This window comes from Oxyura jamaicensis, chromosome 3 (assembly GCF_011077185.1).
Source record: "Oxyura jamaicensis isolate SHBP4307 breed ruddy duck chromosome 3, BPBGC_Ojam_1.0, whole genome shotgun sequence".
NCBI classification, from domain to species: domain Eukaryota; kingdom Metazoa; phylum Chordata; class Aves; order Anseriformes; family Anatidae; genus Oxyura; species Oxyura jamaicensis.
Genome location: NC_048895.1, coordinates 35,879,762 through 35,901,457, shown reverse-complemented (window position 1 = coordinate 35,901,457; position 21,696 = coordinate 35,879,762). Strand labels below are relative to the sequence as shown.

The following is a 21,696-nucleotide window of genomic DNA, read 5'->3' as shown; positions in this document are numbered from 1 at the left end:
TCTTTTCTTCTCTTTTCTTTTTTCTTTTCTTTTCTTCTTATCCAGCTAACTGTGACCTGGCATGTTTTCCCGTAGCCCTTTCTGAAGGGTAATTAAAAGTAAAAAAACTGTTTCTGCGTGGACACCTGGGTGATCCAAGATTTAATCTGTTAGCAGAAATTAAATCCCAGGCTATTCAATGTGTATAAACATACCAGCTGTGAAGGAAACACACCTCCCCTGCAGGAAAGCTGCACAATGCCTAGAAGAGCAGCTGACTCCAGGTTTGAGGATCACAGCACCACACTGACCTGCGCAAAGCCAGCACAAAGGAGGGTATGGAAGAAGCTTGTCACTGGTGGCCCCCAAGACCACCACCCAGGGATGCAGAGCCAGAGCAGCAGAAATGGCTGGAAGCTGAGGTGCCCCCCCTTCTCAGCACCTTAGGAGGAGGAAGGTCACCTCCTTCCTTAGCACTGGGCTGGGCACACGGCCATGCCAGGACAGCGCCCTAATGCCCGACTGCACATGCCTGAGCACGAGGCTTGCAGCAGTACCGCAATGTTTCTGGCGGACAATAACAGCAACAGGTTGGAGCTGGTTCATGATCTACCTCCAGTCACACAAGAAACCCGGCATCCAACTGGATTCGAGAAACAGGAGTGGGCACTCCATTAACCTGTCTTAGAAATTTCTCAGAGGGATCACCCACAGAAGTCTCTGTCTGAAGCTTCTAAGTCTGAGAGAATGTGCTGTTGTATACTTTTTCAGAGATAAAACAGAACATTTGTTTCCTTGCCGTATATGGACTCATGTTAAAAATACCAGAGAAAAATAAGTTAGCGGGTTACGCTGCTGAGAGCACAATGCAACATTATCAGAGGGCATTATGTAGCTTTAGGGCTTGTCAATGGTATTATATGATCCAGCATCAGAGGATTTATATTATATTCTCCCTTTGTTTGAAAATGAAGGTTTCTCTCTGATTTATTGATTTTGTTTGTGCAAGTGGAAGGCATCTTGTGGGTAGTCTCCAACAGAGGATGTTACAGCTCTAATTAGATCATCATCGCCTGGAAAAGTGGAATGTGGCTTGTTCATTAAAACCTGATACTCTTTGCACATTCAAGAAGTTTAAAAATGGTTTGGTTCACTGTGCACATTCCTATGAGGTATCTCAAGTAACAGCTGATACAGCTAGCACATAACACAGCTGGTATAGAGTTGCAGTGACACCACTGCAACTGTAGACATCTAAAAACGTTGAAAGGCAACTCATTTTCATAGTTTGCATAGGTGAAATGAAGACAGCTTAGAGAACCACAATTTCTGAGAGGCATGACTCTTGTTGAGATGAGTAACAAAGGGAATATGGTCAAATACTCAGAATAATTCTGCTAGATGAAGGCAAGCAAATTTGATATCATACTAAGCTTCTCTTGAGGTTGTAATCACTGAGGATGCCTACTGCTTCTAATCACCTAGGGGATTGTCTAGGTTGTTAAATCAAACATCATTATCAGTTAGTTAAAGAACTACTCAAAGTTTGCTTGATTTTTAATGTCAAATTTGTGCAGTCCCTCAGATGGTTTAGTACACACTACATACTAGGGAATAAAGCAAAAATATCAGGAAAAACTACCAAAAATAACACAGCTGTGTTGTCCTCTCTAGTCCCATGGATTCAGTAGACTCTGAAAAGTGAACAAAAAAGTCACCTATGCACATTACTTTTCAAACAACTTTTAAAGAATCTACAATCTTAACAAAAATGACAGTAATTACTGCTCCACTGTAATCTCTATTGTCCACAACTTATCTTCCTGGACAAGGAAATGAGAAAATAATGTAGCAATGTTTAAATTAATAGACTATATGCCTATTCACTATGTGCTCTTCTTGCAAAATCCTGCATGCAGTCGAGCTATTTAAGCTGTCATTGGAATTGACACAGTGATCAAAGCATCTGGAATGCAATGATGGCTGTTTTCTCTTTCTTACTATCTTATCAGAGCTCCAGTGACTCATCTGTAACACCTATTCATTCACTTCTCCATTGTTTACTCTTTCTGACATTTCATTTTGATTACTTCATGCAACAGGTTAACCTTCAAAAAAAAAAAAAAAGGCTAATGAATAAATAAATTAAACAATGGGTAAAGTTGACTGAGTTCAGAAATCTGATGTTTAGTAAAAATTGGTAAATTTACTAACCAGTAAACAGGTAAGGTACTTTCAGTTAATAACTGAAGTTCTTTGGGATTTCTTTTTTGGTCCCACACATACAAAAACGCACTTCACGTGTCCTAGATGACAGATTCTACCAGTAGCAGTAGTTCAGTCCATAAAGGCTGCCTACTAGAACCAGTGTGTATGTATGTGTATGTACATAAATATATATATTTATGTATGTATGTATATGTACATATATATATGCGTACATAAATATATATATATGCCTATACACACACATATATGCATGCACACACGTAAATATATGTATATTTACATACATACATACACACACGCACCTTCAGAGAGCTAAATATACTAGACAATTTAATCAAAGCACAAGAGGAGACCAAATATATACAGATTTGTAAACTGAAGATCAGTTGCTGACCTAGCAAGTAACTTCTTTTTCTCTGTCTGTTTGTGAACATATGCTCTCCTTGGATGCAAGTTATATGTGAGACTCTATCACATGCAGAAAGTAATGTGTCATTCATAAGTTATAGTTGTTTCATATCTAAGCACATCTGGAACAGGTCTGAATCCAAAACATTAATGCATTAAAAACATTAATTTTCCTGTAGGAAAATTCACTGGAGAGACAGTTTAGCACACTAGAAGATACCTCCCAGGATACTTTCCAAAATTATTCTGTAATTTGCTACATGGGCAAAGCAATAGCTTATTCTCCCAGTGCGTTTCCCATCAAGACCAAGAGATGAGAAGGGGAAACTGCATGCTGTGGCTATATAGTCAACACAGAAGCAGACACAGCTTTGCCCTTCCATCTCAAGCCCCACCTAGATTTCAGGGATGCATAGCAGAGCTGGCTGGAACAATGTATTCTTCAATAAGAAAACAAAACACAGTGGAAATAGAGTGACAAGTATTGACACAGGTAGAATTTCTGGTGACACTGAAGATCCTTCAAGCACCTTGAGGCACTCCATAAGCTGTAGCTGGGGCATACAGCTGGGCAGCTGTGGTGGGGCCAGAAGGGCAGGCAGCCAGGGCAATAGAGCTGGTCACACATTACCCTGCCGGTCTGTCTTTACCATGCCAATTTCTCTAAGGACTACCTCACCTCAACCCCTGAAGATATATCAGGTTAAAATAGGACGAAAATCATTAATGTTAAAGAATTTTGGTTTATGTAAGACAGAAGTGCCTGTCTTGTCCATCCATTTCCAGTGCAGGAGGATGCTGCATACAGCACTCATGGTGCCACCAGAGACAAGTTTGTTATTTTATTTATTTCACCCAGAATGGAGTGGACCTAGTGTGTAACATCCACAAATGAAGATGCAGAAGACATCTGTATCAGGATATTGACATTCCACAAAAAAAATAAAAAATAAAAAAATAAAAAAATAAAGCATTTTCTGGTCCTATTACGCTGACTCTCACACAACTTTGGCTGCCTGTGGATAACAAGCTCAGTATCACCAAGCACACTTTCCTCTCACTGTCTCTCTCATATACTTAGATTTTATTTTTCTTTTTGCACTGGGTTTTGCATTTTTACCGATAGAGTTCTTTCTACTAAGAAATGTTTGATTACATCTGTCTTGAGATTCAGAGTTTTCCTAAATTCCATATGGATCCTTTTGGCTTGTGATTCTTGAATTTGCCATTTCTATAAATCACAAATTCAGAGATCCATAAACATCCTTACTTGATAGACAGTGGATTATGTTACCTCTCACTTCCCTCTGTTATATTACATATTGTCAAATCAGATTTCACATTATGTCACAGTTACTATTTCCAAATGGTTAATGGAAAATTACACAGATGGGCAATTATTTTAAGGCCTGAATACCTGCCAACAATTGTAGTGGCATTAAGCCGATCCTCAAATCCCACAAAACCAAAACAGAAGACAACAGTGAATGTAAATTACATTAATTTTTATGGATGGCAGATTTAAAATGCCGTACAAACATCACCTAGAGAAGTGAGAAGTGTCTCTCGTTCCACGTCCACTAGGTTGAGAGCAGAATGACCCATGACATTCCTCTCTTAACTATCTCTTATCCCATACACTGAAATTTAGACTACAAAATTGGAGCATTTTACTTAAGCTACCAGAAAACTGCTCATGTACCACGTCCTGCTGTTACCAACATACATCGATTCTTTATCCTGCCACTGTTACTGCTGTAAGGGTGCCACAAGCTCCTGCCTTCAGAAGAGCCCTGCGCAAATCTGAGAATAAAACCACCAACCTTACATTCACGTCCATCACAGACAAAGATAACAGTACATACAATACACAAGAGCTGACATAAGCATATGAAGTCATCCAGCAGCCAACCAAGCCTGGCACTGATAAAATCATCTGCTGCCTTCTCCTCTCTACACTAAAAGCCCCACAAATTTTTAAATCAATTTTCCAAAGATTCTTAAATAAACCCACACAGGCCCTGAGAAACGTACATCATGAATTACTTATTGGTTTGAATGGGATGAAACAAAACAGTGATAGTAAGGATAAAATAAGACAGCAACCTAACCTAGGCTTTCAACAGTAAGCATTGCCATAAAGTGTTCCAGGCTTCAAGGGCCTCAAGTCTGATTTCCTAAGGAATTGTTTACAAAGAGACACAATCATTTAACTTAAAAAAACGTAAGTAGTTAAGAAAGAAAGTACATGAGATGTCCTTATCTTAAAAGAATATTTAGAAACTGTTGCAACCACTTCTTCAATTACATTGAATTCCTTAAGCATCATATAGACTATCCACCTCTTTCTTTATTCCTTCTTCAAAAGGACCAATGCCAAAGAGGGAAAAATGGCTTGTGTGATGTTCCGCAGCACTCTAAAGAAAGGTGAGGTACTGGGCCATAGATTTCTGGGGAACTGTTCATGTTACCAGGACTCTGATGCATATGCCAGTAGTCAATACCACTAAGCATCATCTCCATCAGATACACACTGAGTAGAATAAAAGCAAAAGACAGTTCAGGCAAACCATAAGTAATTCTGAGCAGAACAAACCCTGCTATTATGTGAATTACATCAAATTAATAATTTTCCTGACTTAAATTAATTTTGATTTTTTTCATATATGATTCTCTTTCCTATTCCCCAGTTCTTTGCTAGAAATCAAAGAAATGGTCAGTGTAGTGTGTTGGTGTTTTCTGTTCTCAGAACGGTATTAAGGATTGAGTTTTAACCATTAATTATATAACAAAGTTAACTCAATCTTGAGTTAAAATGAATAACTTTATTTTAGAGAACTAGTTCATCTTAATTTAGGGAATGCTTTGCCTACAGTCTCTCCCCTTGCTGTGTTTCCCTAAAAAAGTAAAATTCAGTCACAGACTTTTCAGTAATATGTAAGTGTTCAGAATGGTCTACTCAAAAAGAGAATAAAATCTATGAAAGACTGTTTTAATTTTCATTCATTTAAACACTTCCTCTGTCTGTTTGGATAAAAATAAACAAGTAAAAACCAACAACTACAACATCAAAAAACATGATTGTAAGTGTTTATCTAACATTTTACTTCACTGTGAAGCAGACCATGTCTATGAAATAATTTTGAGGAAATCCCGAAACTGATTTCGAGCACGAGTGTGTGTTCATACATGGACACACAGCCAGCTCTGGAGATCCATAAAGATCCTTCATGGCATGAGAGCCCGAACAACCAGTTGTAGTCTGTGAGTAAAGAAGAAAGGAACAAATGCACACATTGGAACAAGTCAGTTACCCATTTGTGATTAACAAACTCAACCACAACAATATGCTCCAGTGCTAAGTTTTAAAACTCCAGTAAATTAATTAAAATGGAGGCTGCTGCAGAACAGCTAATGTCAAAAAACAACAACAAACACATACATGGTTTTGATTTAGGAGCATGCCATAATTAAAGACACTTCTGGTAGCTGCTATGGAGATTTTTTTTATTTTTTATTTTTTAATTATTATTTCTGATACAAATGGAGTTAATTAACTTTCAACTTTCTAAAAACATTGAGAATTAGGGGGAGTCTCCTAGACTGTGGTGCGTTGGCCACATGCTACACTTATGTATTAGGATTATCTATTTGCCTTCACATGGAGCACCACAAGCATGTTGCACACATCACAGAGGAAATAGAGGCATGCAAGACAGGCTGTTCCTCCTGCTCACAGCTACTTCACCCAAACGTAGTCCACAGATTTCAGTGGAGGTACTAAGGGTGGTGTGTTGTACCTGAGCCTGCAAAAGGAGGGGATACCGTATGTCATGCAGAACTGTGAGCCCTGTGAATGAACTTACATGACAGGAAAATAAACTGTGACAGTAGCAGAGAGAGAGGTGTCATGAGAAAAAGCAGTGCACTGTGGTGGAAATCACGCATATGATGAACCACAAAAATTTCATTGGGAAAAAGTGGGAACTTTCCTTGTAGCAGCATCCTGCTCCCATCCGCATCAAAGCAGAAGGGCTCACTGAGCAGGCTGATAACAGGACAATGCCAGCCATATGGCTAGGTGACTGCTAATTGCTACCTGAACCGAGAAAGATTCTCCATGATTTCAGTACTTGAAAGAGAACTGGGTCAGCAACCCTGGTATAATTAGTTTCCTAACACAAGAAAGGATTTCAGACATAGGAGGCCTGAGGAGGAGGGATTGAGGAGGGCTCACCGTGGTTTTTTGTTCATTTGTTTGTTCTCTTTTCCCTCTGTTGACCTCCCACTTACTTTCCTACACTGTAAAGGAGAAATGATCATCAATAGCATAATGCATGTAATTAGTCATTAGCATTGCTTTTCTTATGTTAACCTACCACATCTTCTTGACTTCCACAATTCTGTCAGAGAGACTTACTGTATAAATTTATACATAAATATATACATATATGCTGTGAGAGCTTTCCTGCAACAGAAAACCTACCACTACAGCTGACTGAAACAATTCCATTAAAACCATTTTCTACTACAGTACAGGTTTGAGGGCACTGTGCTTTTGCTAAATATCATTGACTAATTTAAAATTACACTCAACCTGCTTTTCCTTGAATCAAAATATTTTATTTCAAAGCAAAGTCTGTTTTAATACCTATTTTACTTTACTCACTCGTGAGTGTTCCCAATATTTAGTCACTGATACTGAATGAATCACTGACGGGAGACTCCCACTGATGGCCCAGAATGACAAGTTACCAGTCACTTGGTTATTTCAACTGAATATTTACACTGTACGACAGCATCATGAACTGCTACTACTTTTATGACACTAAAAAAGTATAAAAATTAAATAAATGTCAAAATAAATTTGGTTTTGAAGCATAAAAGTTTTTTTAAGTTAAATCTTATGTGTTATTTCCAACTTACAGTGAGTTTTGGAAATAATTCAATCTTCCAAAAATGAAATGAATGCGGCTTGCTTTCCCCCTTTGCCCTCATTGTGCTGCTTCACCAGAGCCGGACCCTCTGTACCTCCTCCACCAGTGCCTACCCCACCTGTCTACCCACACATCTGTCCCTCCCCAGAAAAAACAAAGCACCAGTCCCACAACACCCCTTCTCTCTTTTTCTTGAAAGTCTTCTTAAAGACTGCTGGAGAGGTAAAAAGGTAGAATAAAGTTGAGGATAATTGCCTATAAATTATGTCAATGGCTGTTTGTAGGCTTCTTTGCTCTGGTAGACATTTTAGTGTTTTTTTCAATGATCAGAAATGTTCCAAGATTTCAAATCATAATCCCTAATATATTCTCCAGGAGTTGTTATATTTAGTAGCAAAGAGAGAAGAAAATAAACCTTCATAGGAAAAGCAAACAAGAAGAAAAATCGCATTTCATTCAAACAATTCTGAGTATTACAGGACCAACCTGACTGAAATTTCTGAAAGAATCACAGGACAATAAAACCAGAACAGCAGAGGGAAAAAAGGCTAACTGACTAACTTATGCTGTCCTTTATTTCGTCTCCCTTCATGGCAAGTAGCCTTTAGCTTACTGAGTTGAGATTTGAATGCAAAAGTTATTTCAGCCAACCCCAATGTCTGTAAAATCAAAGACAAAATTGCAGAAACAGGATCTAATTTTGTACTGATTGTCAATGGTCTTAGATACATCCAGTATATATTTTTAAGCTCTCTGGTCTGAGAGAGTTACTATTGTAGCCTTTCTCCATATGGGGTGTTTATGAGAGTTTTCGGTAAGCTTTGGCAAGTGTTTCTTTCCAGTAATAACATATGTGGCTCATCTATCACATAAAGCTTTTGAATTAATGGCACAAAAGCTTTTTATAAAGGAGACAAAATCCGATTTCAACTTCTGTCTTTCCTGGCAAAAGTTGCCTTCCAAAATTTAAGCCCTTCACTCAGTGATCAAGAACTATACTGCTGTTAGCCAAGTTTCACTTAAGTGTAGACAGATCAGAGAGCCAGGTATCTCATTTTTTACCTTTATCATAAAAAAAAAAAAAGAAGAAAAAAGAAGAAAAAAAAAAGAAAAAAGGTTCTGAGTTTGTCATGAGTTTTTCAGTTTTTCTTTCCTTTTTTGTCTCGTAAGAACAGAAAGTCAGTACAAATCATACACTCTTGCAATGAATGAAATAGTGAATGCAGAAAGACACTACAAAGCTGAAGTGCATTTGCGAAAGAAACAGCATTTCTTTTCCTAACAGCATAGCACTTCTTTCTAGGTGCTGTCTAAAATGAGGCTTTTATGCTCTCTGCATTTTTAATAAGAAAGATATTCTGTGAAAATGCAATCCCATAAACAGCAATTCTAATTTACATGGCAGAAGGCTTTAAATGTCTATGTTTAAAGCCATATTTGTGTAATGGCCAGTCAGTTCGCTCCTCCTGCTCTGGTTATCTCTAGAGGGCGAAGTGTATTCTCATTATCATCTCTCAGACCAAGAGAAACTTCTGACCTATGCACCAGGTTTAGCAGGCTCTGCTTTCTCTGCAACACCTACAGATGGGGAAAGCCCTCAAGAAATTTGTTGCTGATGATCTCTTCTGATGAAGGAACAGATTGTACCTCCCCTGCTTTTTATCACCCACAATATAAATCTCACCCATAACCACAGGAAATGGATATCTATTTTTTTTAAAGTTTGGGTTTTCTCTCCAAACACAAGGCCAGAATATGAAGTTTGAATCCAGTAAGATTTATCTATGAAGACAACACCATGTAACGTCTAACTAAAAGGTTAGGAAGGTACCAAAAAGAACCAAGAAAATTCTTCTATTTTTTTTCCCTTTTTGAGGGGGGTGGGAATTGGCTCTTTGTACAGAGAGACTCCGCTATCTTTAAAATATAATCTGGACCATGAAGATAAACAGAAACAATAATATAAAATGCTAAAATTTTGTGTACGGTACTGATCATTAGCAGCCTAGTACACCATTGATGTTAATGATACTCCTCCAATTATACTAGTGTTATGGAAATTCAGGGTGCAGATTTTGCCTTTAAAGGATGGCAATCTTACCTTTTCATGGGGTAGAATCTGGAAAGGTTTCCTTTTAACGGATGAGATTGAACTGTTTCCTATAAATATTGTTGCTACTATATCTACGTGATCTCAGGTAATGGCTGCAATAGGACAGACAATGAAAAATAATGGATGAGCTTCTTTTAAATGCAGAAGGCTTTTTCTTACCAGTTATAGTCAGAGGATGCCATAAAATAAAATAACCCCTTAAAAACTCCAGTCCACAGAAGTAGTCAATAGACATCACAATAAATGCATGTTAATCAATAAAGTCAGTACAATTTAGCTATCAGATGTTTCTCCAACAGCTGCTTTTTTTTTAAATACCTAACTCATCATTATAACCATATCAGGCAAATAGTGTAAATAAGAGTCACTTGGTGATTACAAGGCAGCAGCATGAAGGCATGGGACAGCGCCACACCACTATGTACCACTGACGTTGAACTCTGTTCCAACTATGTTTTGCAGAAGAGAGATCTACTGTAATGCTGGTGCATGCAATTATTTTAGAAGTCACAGAAGAATTCATTTATTTTACAAGAACTGTACCTGCTCACTCACAATGAGCCTTCCCTAAAGGCAGAAATTCCTGGGCCTCCCCTTTCCTAATTGGAAAACAAGTGGTAGGAAAGAAAGAAAATAAAATTGAAAATCACAGTTTGTAAAGAAAAAACATGAAATGTATTCACTCATGAGATCACTATGTTGTACAGAGAAGAAAGGCCAATTAATTACAGGCAATAATCTGGAGTATTTAGAAAACTAACACTATATTGTACGTGCATTTTATTGCACATGTTTAAGTGCTATATGAAGTCTTCAGGTTTTATTCAATGTATACTGCAGATAACAAGTGCTTCAACTGGACTAGACCTCTCTAAGGAGAGCCCTGATTACCAAAGTATTATTTTTATATGAGGGAGGAAGACATGTGAAGAATTCACACTCCTTTTTAAAAGAAACTGAACACTTCAGCATGCTAACATGCTTTCAGAGAATGCAGAAGAATGTCAGCACCTGGAGAAAGGGGACATCTGAGCAGCCACAGCTCAGATTTCTCTAGCAAAAGGGGAAGAAAAAAAAGTAAGACAGGAAGTGTTATTTACTTGATATTAGCTTCAAATTCAACTGAAGTGAAAACACATTCAGGTTGACCATTTTTCTAAGCATATTTAAATACTTTCACTGCAGAAACTTCACCTGTGCGTGCAGACTTCAGCAACAATTTTTGTTAGGTATAAAAATCAGGCTGCAAGAGCTAGCTTTTCCTTTGACAAATGCAGTTGCTCCTTCTTCATATCCTCTCCCACATGGTGATACAGGGCCCAGTCACCATGAGTAGGCCACTCTTCTCTTTGGGATCACCTTCGTTTCCCTTCTTCACTCTGACAAAGACTCCTTTACTGGACCATCAAGGTGCTCTCTGGCCCCTTCTCGCCTTTCTCTTATTCCCTGATGCGTTGCTCCCCAGTTAGGCAACGACAGTGTGGCCCTTTGTCCATTAGTTAAATTTTCAACTATGCTTTTTAACACTTTCCTTGAGGAGCAGAAGTTATTTTTCTAGGGTCTTGCTACCACTGTTTTGCACTGTAGTGGTTTTACCTTGCTAGGCAGGTGAACTCCACCACAACCTCTCTTTCACTCCCACTCCTCAGAAGAGGAGGGGAAGAAGAAAAGAAAAAAATAACTCATGGGTTGAGATAAGGATAATTTAATAAGAGGAAAAATATTTTTTAAGGGAAAATTAAATAATTTAAATAAATTAACAATTTAAATAAATTAATTAATAATTTAACTAAAGGGAAAGGGGGAAGGCAGACACACTGACCAATACCAAGTGTCACAGCAGACCCTGAGGGAGAGGGTGGGCTAGAAGAGCCTTCAGTCCTTCCCTTTTTCCCAGACCCATTTCATTTTTTTTTCTTTAAAAGAAAAGATTATTTTTCTTTTATTCATCATTTCTCATTTTCTGTGTGGATTGTAAGCTTCCAACACAACAAATCTATCCTTGAAGTCTTTGGAGCATCAGGTCAAATTCAAGGTCTTGGGGCCAGTTCCAGTCAGGGACTTTGGCTTGTTGCTTCTAATTTAAGATAGTCGGCCCTGTCACAAAAACAGTGGCTATTAGTACCTGCATAATTTCCCTGCCAAAACAGAGAATACCTGTGATTTCTCAGACCCCTAATACGTTAAGAAGGGGATTGCTGGAGTGCTCATTAAAAACAAAACAAAACAAAACAAACAAACAACAACAAAAAAAAACTTTATTATTTTTTTTTTCCATCTGGGCACCTGAGAATATCATGAGTGTGGTCCGAGGCACAAAAGCTATCAACTTCCCTCCAAAATGAAGGCTATGGTCAAACCCCCTAACAAGGCTGAACTTTCAGCCGTAACAGAGAAGCCTGTCTGCACAATACAGCCACAGAGGGAGACAATTTCTTGACAATTTTATGAGAAATATCAACCTCCCTGCCTTTAGTGGACAAGAAACACAAGAAACACTTACCTAATTTACCTTCTCTCCTAAAGCCACAATGCCAATAAACACTTGAAAGCCCTTCAAATAAAATAAACCCTTCAAAGTACACCTGCCTCTCTGGAAAAGTTGAAAAGGCAAATTGTGACGGTGTTAGAAGCCCAACGCAAGTTTAGTTACCTGAGTGCCATGTGAGATGCCCTGTGCATCTAAAACAACCTCATGATCTATCTGATCTGACACAGACACAGGACCTGACACGTACCAGAAACTGGAGGCCAGGTGGGATACTCCAGACCATCTCAAATGGCAGCAGATGCTTGAGCTCACGCTGCAGCACCCGGTCCCTAACACGTAACTCAAAGATTTCAGGTGCTGAAAAAAGAGGAAATTAAGAACGTCTGAAGTTAAACAGGGGGTCCTGTAATAAGGCTGCCATCCTTCTTCTCTATCTACATAGGTATCGTGAGAGCATCTCTCTGAAAGGGACCTTAATATGGATGGACCTCTGCACTTCGTGTCTGGGTGCTCCAGTCACAAGAACTCAGGATTGTTTGACTTCTTTTTTCTTGAACAGCATAGCAATGCTGCAGATACTGACTGTATCATACACTTTTAACAGAACTCCTGAATTAACAGAACTCATGAACCACATGAATACAAAAATCAATACAACCAAAAATTATTTTTTCTTTTATTTCATAACCACATGCTCCTGTCTCCCTCAAATTAGATGCCAAGAGATTGGAACATGCAATGTTACCTAGCTTCCCAAGTCCCATGCAACTATACATATACAGGGTGCAGCAGGGAGGTAAATAATGTAGTTCATTAGGTGTACTCTAAGTTACTCAGGAGTAACAAAGCAAAAGCCAGCAAAGATGCAGGTAAATTCCTCCAAACCTTCAAGAAATGTGCAAAAATACTATTTATAATATTCTAGGGATAGTATCTTCAGCATTTTAATACTCAGTTAAGGAGACAACTCTTTTATCATAGAGTTAACAACTGAAGGTGCCTCATGAATGATAAATTTTAGAGAAACAAAAATTATATTTGAAACACAACATACCCCAAGTCCCAGAAACATTCACTGACTTCACTGCTGGCAATATAGGGGGGAAAACTGTCATTCAAGAGTTTACCCTTCTGGTTTTGTTTCTGGGAGTGTATGTTTTGTTTGGGTTTGTTTTGGGGAGGTGTTTGTTTGTTTGTTTGTTTTTCACACAAGTGTTGACTAGCTTTTAGTCAATTTAATATAACTTTACTATGGCAACAGTTGCATGGTTTCATGTCACACAGTCTTGGATGAAAAAATAAAACCAGCACCTCCTCCTCCTATCCCAGCACTTTGATCTTGGAGGTTGACTTAAAAGCTCCAGCTACCCAGATTTCCATGCCAGTGAGACTATGCATACAAGATTTCTAGCTGCTTGAGAAGAATTTTCATGTTTACAATTAATCTAGCAAAAACATTTTGCTATGAAAGCTCCTTTGTACTACTTGATATGTTCAGGAGTTAGGGGGTTAATGCATGAAATGGATCACTGGGCTGAAAATAAAAATCACTGTTAAAAAAAAAAAAAAAAAAAGTGATACCAGGAGAATTAGGCACAACATAATATTGTAACCACCGAGAATTCTCAACAGTAAAATAAAGCCTTGTACTCCCAGCATTTTCATTAGTTTTCCAGTAGTGCTGGACGCAGTGTGAATTACAATGAGCTAGAAAGCAGTGGTTGCTCTTTTTAAAGAACATGCACTGTATAGCGGGAAGTCATTTCTTCAAATCACACTGTGCTGGTTATTGGTTTGTAAATGCTGGTACACATTTTAGCACTTAGAAATTCTATTTCTCTCCATTACTGAATCCTGCATATGGCCTGCAAAACAGTAAGTGTTTAGCAGCTCTCAAAATGAACCCCATAGTAAGGTAAATATTTGTTTAGTAGTATGCACAGTGATATAAATCTGTAGAAGGATCATACTGCAGCAAATCTTCCCCTGGATGGATATTTTTAAGTCTGGACATGCACTGTGTTTTCATTAAAACAACTGCAGAAGATAATATTAAGGAAATAGCTAAAAGCCAAAAGAGGACAAAAATTTAGGTTGATATAAGCTTCTAATGTAGAATGTTGTTCTGCTGTTAGTAGCTATTCATCAAAAGAACAAACAAACAAAAAAAAAAAAACAACAAAACTGAGCGGATCAATTAGAGTATGTATCATAATAACAAAGTTCTTTTTGGAAGAGAGATGAACAAGCTTTTATGTACAGAACTACTAATTTACCTGAAACCACTACTTATATAGCTCCTTAAGAATTAAACTCTCCATCCCCATTTGAAGGAACAGTTGAGTCAACCCCGATTTCAGCCTGACCTTCCCAAAGATTCATTTGGGGCATCTAGAAGTACAGGTACAAATTAAAACAAAGGAGATGCACTCCCTGTCCATTTGCTGTGTGCTGATTTTTATTTTCAGCTGTCACTGTCTAGAAGACCAAGCTCAGACAAACCTGCACAGCCAGTGGAAAACCTGAGCCTCTCATTCCTAAGAAATTCAGCCAGCCTGAACAAAATTGTGTAGAGCTTGTAATACACCACTGGGAGGACCCTACTATGAATTCAGCAGTGTGTTTCACATGCAGTACATTTTGTAGCAAGCATCCTTTCTTAGAACCTGATTTGATTTAAGGCCAGGTTTTTAATATCTCGATGGATGGAGACTTCACAGACTCTAATGGCAATCTGTTCCAGTGTTTGATCACCCCCACAGTGAAAATGATTTTTTTTTTTGTCTTCAGATGGAATTGCATGTTTTGGTTTTGTTTGTTTTTGTTATTATTTGTGACCATCATCTCTCTTCCTGCTAATTGGCTAATGAGAAAAAGCTCTCACTCACTTGTTCATTCCTTCCTATCAGGTATTTATATGCACTCATAAGATCCTCCTGAATCTTCTCCAGGCTAAAGAGTGCCAGCTCTGTCAGCCTCTCTGCCACTGACTGATGCTCCTGTCCCTTCGCCATCTTTGTGTCCCTGCTCTGGAAGTGCTCTAGTACGTTTGCATCCTTCTTGCACTGGGGAGCCCCGAACTGGACACAAAACCACATAAGCGACCACCAGTGATTCATACACAGGAATGATCCCCACCCCACAACCTGCCAGCAACGCTCTTCCTGGTGAAACCCAGGATGCTGTTGGCCTGCTTTGCCACCAGAGCATACAGCTGGTTCACGGTCAGTTTGCTGTTCACTAGCACCTCAAGGTCCATTTCTGCAAGGCTGCTTTCCACTCGTGTATGCTGGTGCCTGGGGTTGTTCCTGCCCAGATGCAGGACTGTGCATTTGCCTTTGTCAACCCGCATGCAACTACTGGTGGCCCAGGTCTCTCTGACTGGCAGCACAACCAATCCACCCTGTTTTGAATCATCTGCAATGTTGTTGAAGGTTGACTTATGCATCTTCACAAATACTAGCCACGATTTTAAAAGCAAGCCCACTTTTTTTTTTTTTCTTATTTGTTTTGCTAGTGTAGTTACACTTGGCACTGATTTTGAACAGAACATGTTTCCTGCTGCTGTAGGCATGACTGAATCTTCAGTTAACAATGACAGGGGAATATCCTTTATGATAACTTGGAATATAATCATGTATTCTAGTACTCAATACTTAGTTCCTATAAATAAATCTGATTTTAAATTTCAGACTGCTTTAGGAAACAAACTCCTATTTCCATTTTACAAAAAAAATGGGTAAGAAATTATTTCACTTCAACGAATCGTAAGACTTGTGGCTGGTATCAGAAATATGACAGAAGCACAATATCAGTCATGGGCCTGATATCCCACACTCATTAAATATTTTTAAAAAATTAAGTAAAAGAAAATCAAAGGTTGAAAGCCCAAATCCCATTGATTTCCACATGAACAGGTTCCTCTATCATGCTTCATTTAAATGAAATTTATTTTATGTGCCAATACACAAAACTTTGATGTTCATGTTAAAAAAAAATAAAGTTATATTTGTGATTATTATAGAAGTCATTCACACCTGGCAGTATCTCCTATTCTTTAGCAGCATGGAGCTTAATCTCATCCTCAAGAGAGCAGAACCACTGCACCCAGTAGCCCCGAGGACAGCAAAGGTTGCTCTCTCAACTTTTTCCTTCAGTGGTGTGCAATAGTGTACAATAAACCAAGGAACAGAGATTTTTGCATCAGCTGTGCAAGCCTGACTCTAGGAAGTGGAGGAAGTATGGCCAGAGCAGAGCAGAGCAGAACAGAGCACTGTTCCACTCCTGGGTCCTGTGCTAGCCCCTATGCAGGAAACCACACTGCCCACCCCCCGCGTCACTGGTGTGCACACAGCATCTTAACCTGCCATGGGGAATACAAACTACTGACATTTAATTAACATTTCACCTCACTGTTCATAATTTCTCTCTTCAGATGTTCTCCAGGGTAAGTAGAGGAACTGCATTTTTCAGATTGCTATTTTCAAGTTTTAACTTTGCTTCCAACACCGTCTCACTACTCACCTTCTTCTGATGTTGCACCGCCTTGTTCTCAGCACGGAGAGAGGCACTTGCCTCTCTTGCACCAGGTCTTGGTTTTGAGCATGTTGCTTGGTTAGTTGGTTTTTAATAGAAGGAAGTAAAACCACATGACGTTTTTCCAGCAAAGCTTAAAGGGAAAGACTTGTCTTTAACCAGAAATGCTAATAACAGGAGACTCTAAAGTATGCAATTAGCAAGCATTAAAGCTTTTTTTTTTTTTTTTTTTTTTCCCTAACAAATGATCTGATATTGTTCTCTTGGGGATTCTTTCTTTCCCCCAAACGCAAACAGTAAGCTGCTTACAAACTCATTAAAATGAAATATTTACTGAAGAAAAAGAAATACATCTCAACAAGTAAAAATGAGTTTTTAGTACTGTTTTTTTGTTTCAGTGTATGTACATTTAAGTATCAAAACTTGGTTGAACTTTATGGCAACAAAGGGATTGGAAGACCATATAGAACATGCTCACATGGGCTAGTTTTGGAGGGATGGCCCAAGTCACGCAGCCCCTCTGAGTAAGAGACAATCGGGGATGGACAAGGCAGGCAAGGGACACCAAGTGCTCTATCATGTCTAGATCTGCTACAGTTTACTCCCATTTCAGAACAGCAAAGGACAAGACCAACAGTTAAACCACTGCAGCAGAGCTCTGTTTCATGACGGAGACCCTTGTGAATGAAGCCCCCACTCATACACCGCATGACTGGGCTGAGCAGGGAAGAGATATCCCATCCACAAGGTCTATCCTGCCTCCGAGGACAGAAAACCCAATGCTCTCCCAGGCTTATAGACCATACAAAGCATGGTTTGAGGCCTCATTCATGTTGATTCACTGGCATCTCTAGTGCAATAGGCTGCTGGTGCCATGGCCTCTTCTCTGAAGGGCACTCCCCCACCAAGCTGTCATAACTGAGGAAGCTTACACAGGTACGAAACTGTTGGTGTCATTCAGAGCTTGCCAGTAGTTTTAGAAGGTCACACAGAAGGGGGCAGCAACACGGACAAATTACGAAGCTTTGTTTTCCTATTAAACCTGGCTAATACCAGGCAAACAGCTATGGCGAAGGAAGGACACAGTACTTACAGTTGGCATACCAATAACAACAGACTCTCCTTGCGATTACCAAAATCCAGCACACACACAAAAAAAGCAATCCACTGTATTTTACTTCAGTTTCTCTCCACAGCTCAGAGAAAGAAAAAGACCTTGAGCTACAACTCCGCATGGAAGTAAAGCAGCGCATCCACCCTTCGTCATGATACCATCAAGCTCCAGCACATCAATGAGGATTATTTTTGCCTTGAAACACACGATGATTGTAGGGCAGAAATGTTACAGTGCCACAACCACTATGTTTTAAATGAACATTAACATATTCATAAAAGGATCTTTTTGGCTACCTGGGAGCAAGGCATGTTGGAAGGCAGAGCTATGCTGAGTGTTTCAGGACAGGAAACACGCGACATTCCAGCGCAGAACCAGAGCAGGGATATGTAAGGTACCAGTCATGCAGTACATCCCAAATGGCAACACTGCAGTGCCTCCTGACTCAAATGCAGTCCAGAGCATTACTGGTGACCACTAATAGTCAGGAGCCAGGACCTCAGTCTTTGTCCCACCTGAAAACCTAACCAGTTCACTGCTTTTAAATCAAATCTGAGTCCAGTCTTAAGTACCAAAACACCTAGGGACTGACTTTTATTCATGTTACCATTGCCAGTTACAGGAAACAATAACAAGCAATAGATTAATGTGCTGCATTTAGTGAACCATTCAGAAGGGTTGGTTCTGCCAATTACAAAAGATGCAAAACTACATAGAAAACTTCTAATTTCCAATAAAAAAAAAAAAATGTTTCCTAGGATTTCATGAGCTTTTCAACAAATGTTAGGAATAAAAAAGTGCATATTAAGGTAATCTGTTAAGAGTGCTTATTCTGTTTTTCCAGGTGTTTACTGTGATTGGAGTACTACGCATTTGCATAACTTTTGGATTTTCTAGACATTAAGAGAGAAGCAAATATAAAGAGAAGCCTGTGATTTATCAAGTGGTTTTTCAGGAAGGAAGAGTAATTTTCCTTTACAAGACATCTGTACAGTTCACCATATAAATAGTTCTCTGTTCAAGACAACAGAATCATATTTTACTTGTGGGTTTAGCAGATACAGCACATTCCCACCCCAATTCTGCTCCACCACCTCATTAAGAACTATCACTGAACACAACAGCTACATTAGCAGGCAGTGTAATGACAGGGCATTTAAACCTAAAAAAGTGCTTTCTTTCCTTTTTTAATTTTTATTTAATTTCAGGGTGGAGGGGACAACATATTAGTATAGAGTTTATGAATGTTGCTTCCAGAAGGCTTCTAGTCAAGACAAATTGTGATCGCCTTCCTCTGGCACCTTACTAAATCTCCTGAGTCTTTATTTATTTATACAGAATCCATCACTGCAAAGTCTGAGAGCACAAACATATTAAATACACTCCCCACATGCATCCAGGCTGCTGTCATTGACACTGCCTAGGAAAGCAACCATGGAGTCTATTTGCCCATTCATCCCTTCAAACCTGAGTACAGCTGGAAACAGCGAACTGAGTGTTTCTTCCTGAGACCAAACTGCGCTATGTACCGGGTGTCGATCATAGGCCAAATGACAGATGTTTGAGCTGTGCAGAATATAACTAATCTTCAAAGATACTAAATATATTTAATAAATATATATATTGATAAAACAGTGGCATCATAGACTCCACTCCACCATATTTTTCTGTTACAGGGAGTGTCACTGATCCTTCCACGTATGATAAATTGTCTTCTACAGCCATTTATTTTTCACTGATAAACACTCAAAACCCCAGCCCTTTCAATAACCAGACAAGAAATTGCCTAATAATTAGGTATTGCAATTTATGGTTTAATAGCCTATGGGATTTAGGGCTGCTGCCTTCTCTGAGACTATGTCACACCTGTGCCCTTTTAGTACTACATAGCAGCTTAGCATCCTCATTAGAGTCCAGAGATTAATATTAATGAGACAGATTCTCACTCGAGGCACGCTAACTTACATGACTTTAATTTCAATTTTTGAGTGAAACTTAGAATAAGAAATTACCTTTTCCTTATTATTTTATTTCTAAGAGCTTTCAGTTTCTTTTGCATATCAAATGATATCACGAATAATGCAACCTTGATTAAAGCCAGGAAAATAGTAATCGTTTCCATACAACAGCAGAATCGATATGAGAAGGAGATTACAGAGTCTGTAATCCTTTTCTCTATGAGGAGAGATGAGTTCTTGTTTTTGATTCAGGTAGGCAAGCCCTGAATAAGTAAATCATTTGTAAATACAGTGGTTGAGGAAGCACGCTACTTAGGATTATCAGAATTGCTAATTCTGGCAGCCTTGTAAAAGAATTGTGATTACACAGTAAAGAGTATTTTTCCTGTTATCTGTGGAAAGGAGATAGAATCTACCTCTGCAGCACGGTTTTGCTGGCTGTCTCACAAGGAGGAAATTATGATGCAATGCAAGATTTAAAATTTTAGTCACCTTTCTGGGATTCTCCAGGAACTCAATATAATGCAGCAAAATTTTCTCTGCTGTGAAGAAAAATCCAGTGCAAAATACCACAGTTTAATGATACAGATGCTGCTATGTGCATTAATACTTTAATTGCTGAATCCAAATGTGCAGATCAGACACAAAGGAACATCTGAATACCGCCTTTGTAGTAAATTAAGGCTTTTTTCCCCCCTTCTTGTTTGAGGGTTGGAAGTTTTTGCAACCAGGATACAAGAAAACAGACTTATACAATCACACGGCCTATCAGATCTCCCCCAAGTAACACCTGAATTTTCAGGCTAATTTCAGCTCAGTTTGACAACAACTGAGCATTTCAGCAAGTTCCATGAAAATTACAGACTGGGTAAGACAAGAGAAACACAAGAAATTGTCCTTCAGATGGAAGGTCAGCAGAACAACCACATCAGCTCTCTGGACACAGAGCATGCTGCCTCTCACCTTTGCATTTAGGTGACCTGGGAGAAACCTAAAATGCAACAGAGGAAACAGTGGAGTTCAGGATGTAATTTATCTTTTTTTAAAAAAGAAAAAAAAAAAAAAAGGAAAGAAAAACAAACAAACAAACAAACAACAACAACAACAAAAAAAAACACTTTAAGCTTTTTCACAGCTGAAAGCTGAGCTTCCAGACAAGAGAACAAAATTCACGGAGAAGTTTAATTCAGGAGCTGTTTTAACACTTCCAAACTACAGAAGCTCGCCGTCCTGTTCAGAGCTGTTCCAAGCTGGATACTTCTCAAAGCCAACACAGCACGTGGCACTGACAGCCTAAAAGAGCTGGGGTTTCTCAACAATTTGTTACGCAAATGGCAGAAAAAAAAAAAAAAATACCTCTCAGAAAGTTGTCTAAATTGACTCTGAAAACATTTCTCTTCCTATCTTGGCCACAGAATTGGCTCCTCAACATAATTCAGGAGCTACCTAGTCTAGTGGGAGGTGCCCCTGCCCCCCCTGCAGGAGGGATGGAAATAGATAATATTTAAGGTCCCTTGGAACCCAAACCATTCTGTGGTCCTGTGTTTCTTTTAGATCTGAAGAAGATGGATGTCAGCTAACTACAATTTCCATGCCCCCCCCCCCCTTTTGTTTTTGTAAACAACCAAGCTTTTTTCTTTCTGAATATGCTTGCATACTATGTGAAAAGCAGAATATATTAAACATATTTAAAAGCCTAAAAGCAATTTTGCAAATAGCCTCATTATTGGCCAAAGGTGAGAGGAGCCAGCAACTGACACAGTGCCTGCTCTGAATTCAGGTTACTGCTCTACCACTGTAGCTATACCAGATTGTTTTGCACTATGCCCCAGTGGAACCACAATGAAAAATTAGCTGTACCACATTACAAATTACCTTGTTCTCAGGTAGAGCAGGTAATGGCATTTCAAGGTGCACTCACAGCATAGGAG

At 38.9% G+C, this 21,696-nt stretch overlaps 1 protein-coding gene and 1 long non-coding RNA gene across 3 annotated transcripts in view; one reads left to right on the top strand and one right to left on the bottom strand.

Annotated features, from left to right (window-relative positions):
• The window catches only part of LOC118164219, a 24,474-nt gene extending 23,414 nt beyond the window's left edge, over window positions 1-1,060 (top strand). The window contains exon 3 of the long non-coding RNA XR_004749378.1: window positions 46-1,060. This is a non-coding gene — a long non-coding RNA (uncharacterized LOC118164219). The remainder of the gene's footprint in view (window positions 1-45) is intronic.
• The window catches only part of SMYD3 (SET and MYND domain containing 3), a 372,579-nt gene that overhangs the window by 246,842 nt on the left and 104,041 nt on the right, over window positions 1-21,696 (bottom strand). The window lies entirely within an intron of this gene.